This window comes from Sinocyclocheilus rhinocerous, unplaced genomic scaffold (assembly GCF_001515625.1).
Source record: "Sinocyclocheilus rhinocerous isolate Xijiao unplaced genomic scaffold, SAMN03320098_v1.1 scaffold331, whole genome shotgun sequence".
Lineage (NCBI taxonomy): Eukaryota > Metazoa > Chordata > Actinopteri > Cypriniformes > Cyprinidae > Sinocyclocheilus > Sinocyclocheilus rhinocerous.
In genome coordinates, this window is record NW_015656164.1 from 208,347 (window position 1) to 208,669 (window position 323).

Sequence of the window (323 nt, forward strand, 5' to 3'; positions counted from 1 at the left end):
TCTGGGCCTCCCAGCGGAGCAGGCTTGTTGCGAGTGGCGTCAAGGATGTCTTTGGAGATGTTCCATTGAATGGGGCTGACTATCAGAGCTGGAGGGAGAATGGGTTCTGGTTTGGTTGGTGTGTCGGGAGAGTGCAGGCGCGATAGAGCATCGACTTTGCAGTTGCGATTACCGGGATGGTAAGTGATGGTGAACTGGAACAGAATAAAGAATGCAAATCTGGCTTGACAGGGGGTTGAGTCTTTTAGCATCTCTGAGATATTGCAGATTTTTATGGTCGGTGATGACAGTGAAAGGATGGTGGGCTCCCTCCAGCCAGTGAC